This window comes from Lissotriton vulgaris, chromosome 1_1 (genome assembly GCF_964263255.1).
Source record: "Lissotriton vulgaris chromosome 1_1, aLisVul1.2, whole genome shotgun sequence".
Lineage (NCBI taxonomy): Eukaryota > Metazoa > Chordata > Amphibia > Caudata > Salamandridae > Lissotriton > Lissotriton vulgaris.
This window is the reverse complement of record NC_141685.1, coordinates 93,319,184-93,333,064: the sequence shown is the minus strand read 5'-3', so window position 1 is coordinate 93,333,064 and position 13,881 is coordinate 93,319,184. Positions and strand designations below refer to the sequence as shown.

The 13,881-nt window shown below is 46.9% G+C and overlaps 1 protein-coding gene across 1 annotated transcript in view; it reads left to right on the top strand.

Annotated features, from left to right (window-relative positions):
- LOC147737528 (uncharacterized) overlaps positions 1-13,881 on the top strand; it is a gene marked incomplete at its 5' end in the record, with an annotated part of 327,972 nt that overhangs the window by 32,414 nt on the left and 281,677 nt on the right. The gene's annotated exons all lie outside the window — the stretch shown is intronic.

The window sequence follows — 13,881 nt, the reverse complement described above, 5'->3', positions numbered from 1 at the left end:
AAACATTGGTCTTCGGTATTGATGAAGTCAGAGTTTAAAAGTGAACTGTTTAGCTTTACGAGGTCCCACCTGCATAATGAACGACTTGGCATGATGAAACAAAAGGTCCAAGTCCTCCATAAAAAGGGCAAAATAATTCAGAGGAAGTTGTAGGCCCCTAGCTGTCTTCGCCAAGAGGACTGCGTTGTTCGTGTATAGGAGGACTGGCAGGCTAAGCTTGCCTACCTGGGGACAATCCGCATTTGTGGCCAAAAGGGCCTTCTCTAAGGAATTAATATATAGGTTAAAAAGAAAGGGCGGTAAAATGCACCCCTGAAGCACCCCTCTCTTGATGTCAAGCTGACTGGACACTTTCAGGTCCTTTGAATAGCGGACAACCACAGTTGAATCACGGTGAAGATCCCTTAGAAATAAAATGATGTTACTGTCAATGCCAATGGAGGACATCAACTGCCACAGCTTGGACCTATTAACACAGTTTTTTTAATTTATTGCCATTTTGAACACAATTCCGTTACATTCCAGCAAGCCATTACGAAATGGATTGAAAAGGAGCGTATACAGTCTGTCATTTCAGTACACAATGCTAATAATAGCTCACATCGTTCCCACCTACAACAAATCTCAGGCATGATAATAATCAAGCTAGGAATATTGCACACATTTCAACAATTATTAACACAAATGTAATGATGTTAAACATATCTTCCCAAAGACGGCCTTTGCTACAGTTGTACATTGTGTCCTCTGTCCGGAGCTATCTCTTCATGTGCTCTAGCATTGAAATTGGGTGTGGATATATCACGTCTGGGGAGCAGTTTGCGTGCCCTCCGCGTCTGTCACTTCAGTTGTTATTTGTAAGCCAGCATTCCACGTTAAGAACGGCTCCCATATATTGCGGGTCTGGATGAGGGTGGCATCAATTCCCAAAATGTGCTCAATTGTGCGTGCCCATATGTGACGTCTCTAACCCAATCTTTAAGGGAAGGCACTCGCTGTCTGCCCCAATTAATTACAACCTGTCTCTTAGCAAACAGTAGGAAGAGTGCGTACAGTTAACGCAACTTTGGCGGAGTATCCTTTACGTACCCTAATAGGCTAAGGATGGGAGACTGGGCCAGCGACACCCCCAATATGCTGTTCACCGACTCAAAAATCTGCACCCAGAAGTCGGCTATCTTGGAACATTGCCATGCAACATGTAAGAACGTAGCTGAAGCACAGCCACATCTCCAACAGGTATCCTCATCGCGAATGCCCATCCGGTGAAGGCCCACTGGGATCCTGTAGTATCTATGCAAATATTTAAAGTGGATCAGCCTCCATTCATAATTCGGGGAAAGCTCCGACAGCTGCCACACCAATAGTCCCACTGGGCTTCAGTCAGTGGCGTTTCTAGTTTGTCGTTCCAATGCTTAAAATAGTTTGGCGTTACTATCGGAGCAGTGTCTTGCATGCGGACATAGAGGTGTGTAATAAGTGTATGGGGAGACGGGAATTTAAGCAGATTTTCGAATGCAGGCAGGGTCGGCGGCACCCTCAGGAATTCCTCACAGAGGGCACTACATGCTGTGCGTGTTCTATGATACAAAAAGATCTCAGTAAACTGGACCAGTTGACCCTCGGGTGCCACAGGGGAGGTCTGAATTAATCTCCAGGGTATAGGTCTTCGAATGTCCGAAGATTCATTTTCTGAGCTAAAGCATTACTGATACTGTCCCTTATGCAAGGCATCATTGGGTTCTGAGATAATGGGATGAAAGGGGCAAATAGCAACGGGATCCCCGCTCGTTTGCGCTGTTCATCCCATGACCAGCACAGGGTCCCAGCAGAGTCTATGTCACCATGAGGGCGGAGTACCGTCCAAAAGAATGCATCTTCATTGAAGGACTGAACACAGTAGTAAGAGTTACTCACAATTAAAGTAGTCACAGGAGGGTCAGCAAACTCCAGTGCAAGCACTAGAGCACGTAGATCTGCCAACTGGGCGGTACAGTCACCTAATGTCTGCATGTGCACGACATCAGACTTTAATTCACCATTCACTATGTTACCAGCCACTATTATGCAGGCCGCTGAATAAGAATGCTTAGAGCCTATCGCCGATTGCGAAGAACCGTCAGTGTAAATGATACAATGGTAATCATCAAGCGGGCGCATGGGCAGAGGAAGCAGAATGAACAAACTCATACTGTAAGAACTCCTGAGTCTTCAATGAGGGGTCAAAGATAAATGTGACATCCGGAAATGTCAGCGAGGTGGCCCATTGTATCCAATGAGGATGTAAAGCTTTAGAATTTGGTACACTGACTGCTTCAAGTGCAGGAAAGGTGTAAGAACCAACATGCGTTTTCCTTGTGACAGCGCTCTCTGTTTTAGAATCGCCATCTTCACAGCCGTCAAGACTTTTTCAACAGAAGAAAATCGCATTTCAGCCGGTGTACAAGTGCGACTTGTATGCGATAGACACTGTGTCTCCTTCATTAAACGTCAAGTACGTGAAACCCATAGCACCTGGCACAATTCCCATTACCACGTTAGTGTGGTTATCGCAAGTCAATAAGTACTTAGATTGAAGAAGATCAGACTGAAAAGCTTGCAGAATAGCTGAATGTTCAGGCAGCCAGCATGACTTGGTAAAAGTTAGTTTTATGAAAGCATATAGCTGCTTGATACACTGGGCATAATCGGGAATGTAAGTACGCCCCAAATTCAAAAATCCCAGCAAGGATTGTAGCTTTTTCAGTGTTGTAGGAGATTGCATACGTGCACATTTCTCCAGGAAGTGAGGTGCAAGACCCCTACCTTCATTGTTGAGCTCAAAGCCCAGGAACAACACTGAGTACTCTGCAATATGTGATTTTTGCAAAGTTAAATTTATAACCGAAGTCTGCGAACATAACTATGATGCGGTCAACGCGACACAGATGCGGCCATAATTCGTTATCCGTGAGATAAATATCATTAACGTATGAGCATGTATCAGGGTCAATGCCATCTAACATACAGAAGACACACACGGCAAAGATGCCTGGGCTGTTTTTATAGCCCATGGCCAATCTTTTAAATTGTTTGTGTTTGCCGCCACAAGTGAACGCTGTTCATTGACTACTAACAGAGGACAGGTTATGACTAAAAAGGCAGTTAGTTGGAAATGTCTAGTGTGGTCTTAAATCTTTTTTGCACCAGACTGTCAGCGAGAGCTGAACTGTGGGTGTTCTGTACCACACATGTACAACACTGTGAATTTAAATGTCGATAATCTAAAACCAGGCGGTATGACCCATCAGGTTTAGTAACAGTGAAAAGAGGATTATTCATGTGTGACACACATGTCTCTATCACACCTTGGTATTCTGACTGTTCAAGGTTTTCTGCAACGGGAGCTTTAGCCTCTCGCCCGCATGGGATATTCAGGTTGTGGCATAGACCGCAATAGAATCTCGTGGCTGGGAGAAAGTTTATCCCACCCGACCTGAGTACGGTACAACACTGGTGCAAGCACCAGAGCCCACTCTTCTGCAAAGTTCTGCGCCTGTTCCTTGGGCGCTGTGTGCGAAAAACTAGGGAGGATCACCTCCTCCCCTCTCGGAGCGGCCAAAATGAAAGGCGGGGGCCAGTCTGCCTCAGCTAACAGACTGTCATATGTAGAGGTAACATTTTCCCAAAAAATCTCTTTTGTTACACGTTGTATGTCACCTTCTATCAAAAGAGCAATGTCATATAGTCTATTAATGCCCATGTCAGGTTCCGAAGCTGTGTTCTCACTATCTGTAGCATACATTGCAGTTAACGCAACAACTTTCTTTTTCTGAAACTGAGGGCGTTGACATGGAAAGTCGTCCTGCTTGCCTTTACCATTAGTCGGGCGGGGCTGCTCACGTCCTTGTGGGGCGCCCCAACTTCTGCTGCGTTCGCCTCCACTGGCTTGCATGCCCGATGTTTCCTGTGAAGAACGAGGAGAACGTTGATCAGGAACCTGAAATCTATCAGGAGACCTAATTCTCGTGCGGTCGCGCAAATCATAAGTGTGCTCAGTAGACACTGGTATAGGTGATGCAGGATGTGACCCTTGTTTCTGTTGCTGCTTCCCCTGTTTTTTATTCTTCCAATTCTGTTTTGGAAAATTTGGACAGTCGTCTTTAGTAGACTTCGCCGTCTGAGTTTGCGGTTGTGCTGCTGATTTAGCAAAACACCCAAACTATTGTGGCCAATGGTCTTATAAGCCTCCACTCGGGGTTTGTCGACGTCAGGGACAAAGCATTTGACACCTGAAAGTTAACCGCAGCTCCCTTTACATTCGAAAGGATGAGATCAGCAACTACGTCAAACACTCCAACAAGCCTCATTCCCAACACGACTGCCGCATCCGGACCGTGCTCATCTTGAACACGTTTGATCACGAAGGGCGGACAGTCATAGACGGTGTGTCGAAGCACTTCGCATATACTGCTGCAAATACTTTGACCCAATTCTCACAATCTGTTACCTCTGGCACTAAGTCTTTCTACAAACTAATTGTGAGGATCCTGTGTTTTTCCACAGGAGTGGTATTAGGAAATACTGCTTCCAGTTGGTCAAGTTTCTCAGCAAGCCAATAAGGCATATCGTCCTTAGTTTGGGGGCGCTTGAAATGCAATGTATAGATATGGGTACAAGTTGCACATGCACGCTAGGTATACCTCAGGCTCAAGGGGAGCGGGGATTCTAATTAAGGCTTCCGTCTCACTGATAGTGAATAGGTGTTGGCTCGACAAGCTAGGACAGTATGTAGCAATCACCAGCACTTGGGAAGGGAAAACCCTGAACCTTTGCTTGGTATACATTCCTCCGAGGCAGGTAGTGATACCCTTGCACTGCTGGGAAACACCGTACTTGAGTTGCCCATAGGCATGCCTACATGCCCATTCTTGGGGGTGATATGTATGCAGTCATGGACCCGCAGTTAGATAGACTGACCGAGGCAATGGGGACACTCTGAAGCAAACCACTACAGGGATTGATAGCAGCGATGGGCATGATTGACCTGTGGCGGGCTCATAATCCATTGAGTCGAAGTACACACATACCTCCGCGGCACATAAAAGCCACTCCAGACTAGACTACATCTTCACATTGAAATCACAAGTGGGACAGTTTTGGGAGACCACACACAAAGCGCTTTCTATATCCGACCACTCCCTCAGTCACAGTGCAATTAAAGGGACCAACGAGAAACACTACACTGCCATGGCACGTCAGAAACAAGCAGTTCATACAAAAGGTACAGATACATACTACACAATACTTTCAAGACAACGAGGGCTCGTGGAATCGGCCTCCACTTTGTGGGAGGCTTACAAGACAGTGATCAGAGGATACACCCAGGTACAAATAGGCAGTCATAGAAAAGAACAAAATAGAGAAGCTGAAAAACTTGAACTGTACAAGAGTGTAGCAAGTAAGGTTGCTCCCCATCTTTTAAATATGTACCTTGAGTTAAGGGAAAAAGGGAAACTCCCCCTGGACCAACGCACAGCCACGATAGTGGCGATCCCCAAAAAAGGTAAATCGACGGTCATATGTGGGTCGTATAGGCCGATATCCTTGCTAAACACAGAGGCATAGGTGCTGGTGAATATACTAGTAACCAGACTACGGCGGTCAATTCCAATCCATCTGGATCAGTCAGGGTTTATGCCTCATAGGGACACACGGCTCAACCTTCGAAGCTATACTGGACCAAAAAGACACAAGATGAGGAGGCGGTGCTCCTTTCATTGGATGCCCAAATGGCATTCGATAGTATTGAATGCCAATTCATATTTGCCACCCTTGAAAGGCTAGGCTTTGGACCCAACTTCTGTGAAACTCCTTTAACAAGACCCCCAGGCAAGGGTGTGAGTTAACGGAGAGGTGTCTCGCTCCTTCCTGCTTAGCAAGGGTACGCGTCAGGGATTCCTGCCCTCGCTGATGATCTTTGCCCTGGCATTGGAGCCCTTAGCCACATGGGTCCGTAATGACCCAATAATACAAGGAGTTCCAGGAGGGGGAGACTGGGAGGACAGAATATCCTTATACGCTGATGACGTACTGCTCTACCTGGTCCACCCATATAGGTCAGTGTTTAGGGTGCTCCATATATTCCAATTATTCTGTAGTTATTCAGGATTCACAATAAATTGGACTAAGTCACTCATCTTTAAATTGGCGTGTACGGTCCCTCGAAGATTGGTAGACACCACCCCACTAATAGTTGAAACAAGCTTCACATACTGGGTATTCAGATATCCACAGAGGAAGATATCCTATCAGACAATTTATATCCCCAGATACAGCGGCTGGGCAATGACGTGGAACACTGGAGGAAACTACAGGTGTTCCTGAAGGGTAGGGCGGTCATTTTCAAAATGATGTCACTGCCCAGGTTACTATATGTTTTACAGAATACCCCATGAAAGATACCCAAGAGGTTGTTGCATGATACAAATAGTGAGCTGCAAAAACTCCTTTGGGGTGGAGGCAGTTCTAGAATAGCTCCCTTTAAGCTCCAAAGGGGAGTTTATGAAGAAGGGCTTGCTGTTCCAGATATGTGCAAATACTACTGGGCCTCACAGTTGACGGTGGTGAATGACTGGGCATTTACTGATTGTGCAGACCTGGCCTTCGGGGCAGACAACTGGGCTGTGGGGGAAAGGGGATATCTAGCGGCGCTGTACTGCAGGAGTAGGGAAACAGCTTCCCCCACATACACAGATGTTGGTTCGAGTTTGGAGGGAAGCGTCAAAACACACTGGTTGGGAAAGGAAATTGATAGGAAGATCTCCACTGTGGGATAGTGATCAGTTGTCAGAGGTGAGGGCCCTGAGAGGGACCTTAAAATAATGGGAATTGCTGGGAATCGGAAGGTTGGAAGACATATGGAGAGGACAGAAACCGCTTACTTTCGAAGAGCTAAAAAGTGAATATGAAATGGTGGTCACTAAAAGATATAAATATATGCAACTAAGTCACGCTCTACGCCAATATCTTAGAGAGGGGGTGAACCCTACCTGATTACTCGCCCCCGGGAGATAGACTATTGATGGACCCAATTGTGGTAAAGACCACCTCATTGACATACAAGAAAATAATGTACAACTCTCCTAACCCGGTAGACCCCTTGAGGTCGGCCTCTGAAGGAGAAGTAGGCCTATTAGAGATGACGACTGGGAAGAGGCTGTACAGAGCCCACGGGAGGTAGCCATAATGGCCAGATTCCGTTTGATTCAACTACGTATATTCCACAGGTCATATGCCTCTAGAACACTACTGCATCGACTGGGGCAGGGTATGTCCAAATATTGTGCTAGGGAATGTGGTGAAATTGGCTCCTTCTTTCATATCTTTTGGAAATGTAAATGCATCAATGACTTTTGGAAGGCGGTGACGAGAGTTATGTCTGACGTCACTGGGATTGAAATTCCAACCGAGTCAAGATGGTTGCTATTGTGTGTTACTGGGGAGGAAAAATTGCCCAAATATGCAGCTATATGGTTGAAAGTAGCTGCGATGGTGGCAAAAACGAAAATAGCCAGGAAGTGGGGAGTGAGACAAACACCAGATTTATTGGAATGAGAAAATACCTTTGACTGGTGCTCTGGGGCCGAGATGTGAAATATAATGCCAGAGGATGTCCACACAAATGGGGAAAAATCTGGGGTTGCTGGCGGACATATAGGTGTTACTGAAAGGGGTGTGGGAAGGCGGGGTAGGTTAGTGGATTATGAGTAGCGTTGGATCCCGGCAGCTCTGGGATCTCCGGGATGTATGAGAAGGAAATCTACCTGAGAAGTAAGAGATTTCAGTATTGGAATATGTATAATTGTTGTCCTATGTGTGCAAGCCTTGTTCTGAGCTTTTGTTTAATAAAAGGTTTTTAAAAAACAAATGGAGGCTGTGTCGCATTTATTTACTATAAGCCCTGTCGACCCTCCGAACCATCAGAGGCCTCGGGAAAGCCAATCCGAGCGGCCAAAATTGTTGGAAATGGGGATTGGAGCTGTTCAGCCAACCCCATTCCCCCCCCCCCCCCACCTCCAAACCTCAAAAGGCACCTGCTTTTGTCCTATCAGACATGTGTGTCTGGACTTATTGGGGGTACAGTGTCTGCCTCAAACAGTATGTTAGGGTTAGATGTGGAAGGACACTAGCACTGCCATAGTACATACCCCATGGACATCCTCGTCTCTCAAAGACCAAGTTTAGCGTGGTTGAAGAAGTTTGTCATCTTAAAAATGCTTAAAGTGGGTATGATTCCCGGGTAACTTTTACTCCATTGGTTTGGGCATGCCTAGGAGTCATTCCCACGTAATAGCCTGTGCCGGCATAAATGAGGCATCTGCAGGAACCCACTTCAGAACACTCCTAGACCTGAGGAAGAGTAGGAGAGGACAGGACCTCCTGTCTGTGATCTGAAAAAAGCCCTGAAGGACTTGATCTGCTCCGTCTTGTACTCTGGACAAAGAAGTAGACTTGTAGGGTCATACGGCTGACCTCCTGTTCAACCTACAAGGATACAGTACACTAAAAAGGCCTTTGCTGCAACTGTTCAGCTGACCAGTGGCATGGACTGGACTGGTCACAGCTGTTGGTCCTTGACTGAGCCCATATGAGGCTCTAGGTGCTGCCCCTGAGGTCCTGGGAGGCTATAGAAGTCACTCCTATTATGGAAGAAGACTAAAGTCAAAAGGTAAAGTCTTTGACCAGCACAAACCTGGTTGGTGTATCCGACCTGACTTCCATTGCGGTCACCATCAGTTTACACCTAGGTCTTGCGCAACAATGGAGTATCATTGGCACCTTGTTATTCTTGGCACTATCGCTACTTGAAGCGTTTCAGTTCATATCTCAGATTCCCCTTACTGGGTTTTGTCATTTTAGTGTCATTGTGTTAATTACATTTTACTTGTATTTTGTTTTTTTTTAAATTGTTTTGCATTTTGACTGTTACTGGTTTGGTTTCTGCATAAACATTTTACATATTACCCTAAGTTAAGCGTGCCTGTTCCGTGCTTAGGTATCAGTGGGTTGACCCAAGGTTACTTTTAATGGTGTTGAGAATTCACTCTGACGGGTTGTGATTTTTCCTCTTTCAGCACAAATAATAATTCAATTTCTTGCAGAAACTAGCGGAGAGTTTTTAGAACTTATCTGCAAATAGGCAGTTGATAACCTACCGGGGTTGAAGCACTTGGAATATGGGACGAGTATCGTGCGGGAACAGAACCTCTACAAAATTCAGTTTAGAGATAAACCAAGCATCACGCTTGAGCGTCACAACTTTTTAAAACAAAGTAGTCAGGAAAGTGTGAGGAATATATAACAGCTCTTTGCATTTTGACAGCCCCAAGCTAATTTGAGAACAGAGTGGATGTATGTAGCAGAGACGAGTCTGTGTTTAACTGATTCTCTAAGAAGTTGCAAGAGAGATTACTGAGCTGCAGGAACCCAACTTTCCCCGGGAGGTGAATATTCCTAAAAGCATAGAGCGCTCCACGCTTTCATCTAAGACACTGACCTCTGAGGAGGACCCATCACCAGTGAGTCGCATTCTTGGGACTGCTCTGGGTTGTTCTGTGAACTCCAGAGTCAGAACAAATGGGAATGGGGCTGAGAAAGCTCATCATGGCAATTGTTAAAGGCGTGGGTTTAAGTCACTCGTGGGAAGTAATGGGAAATGCTCAGATCTAGGAAAATTTTGCAATGTTGGGGCATTTTCAAGCAGTATGTGTATGCAATTCTGTTAAAGTCGGTACAATTGATGTTTACGAGCAAGCATGTCCCCAGAGGGAATAACTTAGTTTTAGCAATTGATTCCATAGTTCCACCTTCATGTGACAGGTAATGTGTCCCTTGTGTATGGTTCATGCTTGTACGGTGTTGTTAACTGCTTAACCGCGGCGGTTTATCGGAGTAGGAGGGGTCGCATCGGCCAACGGATGTGCGCAGCACTACGGAGGTAGTGCTCGCGACAGCCGTTGGCCGACAGAAGCATCGAAGGGGTTAAATGGAATGGCGGATTCAGGACAACCCATCAAGGTTTTGTGGATGTAGCCTTTGAGAAAACTAGAGATGTGAGAAACAGCTGACCAGCTCCAATATAAATTCCAAAGCCTTAGGTGAGCAGGGTATTGATTTATACTGGATTACTTTGTTAGTCTGCTGGAATGATTGGGTAAAAATATTACCTCAAAAACGTATGTAACTATCAATGGAAGGTAAGGAATAGGATGGCAGAATCAGAATAAGTTGGGCTTCGCTATGAGGCATGGTTCTGATCATTGCAAAAACAATAGGTGATGGACAGAATGCAGAACAATGTCATACATTCAACCCAGTACAGATATCCGGGCCTAAATCCATTGTTGTTTTGCTCACCATGCCATTCCAGTTTGAACCCAGCCATATGCAAATCAGTCTTGACCGTGTGCCCCATGGGAACAGTCCAGCCCGAACTGCCAAGGCATGGTCTCCCTGCACAGGAAACAAGCATCCTAGTATCGGTTTCGGACTTTCTGCCCTCATCAGCCAGGGTAGCTTGATTGCAGTGGCATGGAGAGCACAGGACTCACGTCTGAGCATACCCGTCCCACTCGGGGTGACAAATGCAAACACAACAGTTGATGGACAGAATGCAGAACAATGTCATACATTCACCCCAGTACAGAGATCTGGGCCTAAATCCATCATTTTTTTGCTCACCATGCCATTCCAGTTTGAACCCAGCCATATACAAATCAGTCTTGACCCTGTGCCCCAAGGGAATAGTCCAACCCGAACTGCCAAGCCAGGTCCTCCCTGGACTGGAACTGGAAACAAGCATCCTACGACCGGTTTCGGTTCTTGTCAACATGATATATTGATAATCCAGCTGTGCTGTGTGACATGCCTGTAACTAATGTAGAGTTTTATTCCAATTACAATAAGAATACTTTACTACATTCTCCTGATGTTTACCGAGTGGGAGCAGTGAATGGTTGAGCATTGTATCAAACTTAAAGCTCAGGCAGTACCTCTCATTCATAGAGTGCGCTCTGTTTTTCTGAGGGTACGGAGTGAGCTTACTGCCCTCATACATGATTTATGATGTCGCCAATTCTTCTGAATGGTTTCACCAGTTTTTATTGTCCAGAAGAGGTCTGGGGGCATGCATCTTTTAAAGTTCACAGACCACAGTCCTTTGGTTTGAACCCTTAATGGTGTCAGTAAGGCCCATGTAGAGCTGCTAAGGCTGTTTTTAAAATTACAACTTTGGCTTCAAATTAGTACACAGAGACAGAAACTACATGGATGGCTGCTTATCTAGGATGCCACTTTTGGGTTGTTTGGGTGATGAGGATTTGGATGTTCATGAATGTTTGTGGTAGCGGTGTTAGACGCTGTCCATGATGTTGCTTCTGCAGACCCAGGAGTGGTGCAAGTTAACAAGGACTTCACAGATGGTCTCCCCTGAGACTGGTGCTTAAGTGCTGAGGTGTTTGGGTGTGCTCGAGTGGCGGCAGAGCTAGCTGTGCCTCTGGGTATGGTTATGAGACCAGATTATTTTGTTCTACTTGGTAAGCCGAGACCGTGCTTGTTAAGTATTTGCCCTGTGTGAGTGTGGATTCCTAATTGCTGGCCTGCCTGAAGTTATGATGCTGCTGACAATAGCGTGTCTGCTAAAAGCGATGGCGTGACTAGTGGATCTATAAAGCCAAATAAGAGAAAGTTATCTACTGACACCACAGTCTTCGTGACTGAGACCAGTAACACTGACGACTCTGAGACTCACAGCAGTATTTTCTCCTTTCAGAGCGTTATTGCTGCAGATGGAGTGAAGCCCAGAAGTAAGCACATTACTATGCAGGGAGTGCAGGGAGTGAGTGACACTGCAGGGAGTGAGTGACACTGCAGGGAGTGAGTGTCAGTGCAGGGAGTGAGTGTCAGTGCAGGGAGTGAGTGTCAGTGCAGTCAGTGCAGGGAGTGAGTGTCAGTGCAGGGAGTGAGTAAGTCTTAGTGCAGTGGGCAGGGCCCTGGTCTCCTCTGGGGTGATCTGCTCCCTTGATTCTGGGCCCTCCTCCTCCTCCTTGCTTTGCTTCCTTCTGTTTGGATCAGTTTGCCTCGTTTCCTGGGGGGGGGGGGGCGCACTGGTTGTTGCAGAATGTATTGGGGCGCTTTACATGAGGCCCAGTCACTTTATACACGGTCACCTTCACTTTTTGTAGACCCGGGCGATGGAGTGATTTGCCCAGTCCCATGTCAGGACTCGACCCAAAGACGGCAGCTCTGGCCGCTACGCCACATCGTTTTGGGTTTGTGTCTCTCACACGTGAAGTGCAGGATGTGGATTTCTGGTGAATAACAACATTCCTAATTGAGAAAGTCTATTTACCTTTTGAGTGTTTTAGGCTCATTTATGTGAAAATACTCTGTTATCGTCCGGTGACCAGGGCAGTCTGCGCATGTGCGGAGGAGCGGTGTCCAGCCACTTCCGGTGTCTCGGCAGTCTGCGCATGTGCGGAGGAGCGGTGTCCACCCACTGCCTCGGTCTCGGCAGTGTGCGCATGTGCGGGGGAGCCGTGTCCAGACACTGCCTCGGTCTCGGCAGTCTGCGCATGTGCGGAGGAGCGGTGTCCAGCCTCGGTCGGCAGTCTGCGCATGTGCGGAGGAGCCGTTGTTCTAACTATATTTCCACCCCGTCGTTCTGTACACCCCCTACGTCAGAGGGGTGTCGATTCATGCAGGTTCTGCCTGTGTATTCGTGCTTCCTCGTCTGGCTGCACACCCTTCGAGTGTCACTCACTCTGCGCATGCGTGCTTCGGTTTATTGATTTTATTTATGCGGGGGAAAAATTACCCAATCTGGCAACAGTGGTTGCGGCGGCATTTATAATTTATTTGGGGACAGTGACACTACTGTCACTGAGTGTCACCAAATAATAAATGCCGCCGCAACGGACCTCGAGTGCAGTGCGGCCGCCCTCCCTAGCAACGCCGCTGAGAGGATGGTTGTTGTAGCAGCGGGTGCGGTGAGGCAGGGCTCCTTGTAATGTCTTCATGTTTGATGGGGCCACAGAGGGTAACACAATCACGTCTTGGGAATAATAGGCAGAAGTCACCTGCACCAGTTGTTCACTGCAATCCGATGAGTCTCAGTAACGGAGTGTTTACAACACTGATGCAACAAGATTAGGCATGAAGTATGTTCACACAGAGAGCATGTGTGCAGAGACCTCAGGCGGTGAATGCAGCCAAGACCCACAGTCCTGAGTCCTGAGACCCCGATACCCCCTCTATGCCTCCTGCAGACCTGGTGTGCAGGGCTCACTTAACCAACCCTTCACAATAGGAACAGAACTGAAGCATGAGGATAAGATTACACGCCAGCATGTTACAAAAGCAAACATTAGATTACATGAGACAAAAGTGACAATCGTGAGCAAACAAAATACATGAGGAGCAAACGGTGCACAGGAGGAGAAAGTGACGTGTGCAGGTTACAAATGCGAACAAAGTACAAGCAAAGGCATAATACTGCACCGGAAACCGACGGCTCGACCGCTGTTGTCTACACATACTGAAGTGCTCGGTCAGTGACGCAGGGCGGCATCTGTTCATGTATCTAAACATAGCTCACTCAGTCCTGACCTCACTCAATCCTGACTCTCACTCCTGACCTGGCCCTCACTCACTCCTGGCCCTCACTCACTCCTGACCCTCACTCAAACCTGACCCTCACTCAATCCTGACTCTCACTACAGACCTGGCCCTCGCTCACTCCTGACCCTCACTCACTCCTGACTCTCACTCCTGACCTGGCCCTCACTCACTCCTGACCCTCACTCACTCCTGACCCTCACTCAATCCTGACTCTCACTCCTG